This window comes from Pterocles gutturalis, unplaced genomic scaffold (assembly GCF_000699245.1).
Source record: "Pterocles gutturalis isolate BGI_N339 unplaced genomic scaffold, ASM69924v1 scaffold44758, whole genome shotgun sequence".
NCBI classification, from domain to species: Eukaryota; Metazoa; Chordata; class Aves; order Pterocliformes; family Pteroclidae; genus Pterocles; species Pterocles gutturalis.
Window position 1 is genome coordinate 73,785 of NW_010122262.1, and position 1,213 is coordinate 74,997.

The following is a 1,213-nucleotide window of genomic DNA, read 5'->3' on the forward strand; positions in this document are numbered from 1 at the left end:
AAATAAAAAAATCAAGCTACTCTGGCTCATTTTGGTTGGATAAAGAGATTTTGTGGCCTCCATCAATTCTAGTCCCTGACAGCAGTGACAGAGCTCTTATTATCACAAACATACAGTTGCAAGTCTAAAATTTGCTTCCTGTGACTCTTCATTAAAATTTAATCAACAGTTTCTGCTTCCACAAACATTTCTGTCAGAAAGTTCACATTATAGAATATTCACGGGCAGCAAATAAGAAGGAAGGTAAAACAAATTTGAGTTTTTGATGTGAGCAAACCCTTGCTGGTTGTCCAGCTACTCCATGGAAGGATTTGGGGGAGAGCAGCAAAGGAAGGTATGACACAAGTCATTTTCCAGGAGGTATTGCAGAATGCGAGCAACTAAAACCAAAGACCAATGATGCGGTAGTGAAATGTGGGTAAAGAAAAGACAATAGGCAACATAGCGGTGGCCCAAGCAGAAAGACTATTCTGAGTTCAGAATGGATGGGGGTTTATTGGACCTGCTTTACATCTAGCTGCAGATCACAAGGTGGGAGCTTTCACCAAACTGGACAACACAGATCCTGCACAACACAAACAACTTAAGGTGAAAACCAGAGCTCTGAACAAAAGATGGTTGTTGAGCAAAAAGCTATTAATAGTGCTGGGTTTTATCCCAGAAATGTTGCGTAAAGTGGGACAATTCACATCCCTTCTCTGTGCTTCCATTTCCTCTCTCAAAGATCCCACTTAATATATTTGGAGCTGGGACTGTCTCTTGTTATGACTCTGTGCTGTGAATAGCGCAAGGGGAACAATGCTGCCGTCGGGACCTCTGGATGCCACCACAAACATCAATTTTAAGCAGCAGTGACAACAAGCGGAAGGAGTTTGGGATCCAAGGAAGACCTGAGAAAAGACAGGGCACAATGTGGGATTCATCTTGTATTACAAGCATGGATGGCTCTCATCTCCATACAAGACTGGCAGGGAAAAACAAAGCAGCAGATGAACTTGACAAGAAAGAACACTCTGCCCAGATGCTCCAGCTTAAGCAAAATTCCTCCAGAGCTGCTCCTTCACTTCTGCACTCTCACTGCTCCTCCCCTTCACCATCTCCCCAAGCCATCCTTGAACAGCTCCATGCAGAGGAATGCAACTACCTAGAAACTCAAAAAAAAAGGGATGTTCAGAGGTCTGAAACAAAGTATGAAAAACCTGATGGAAAGAGT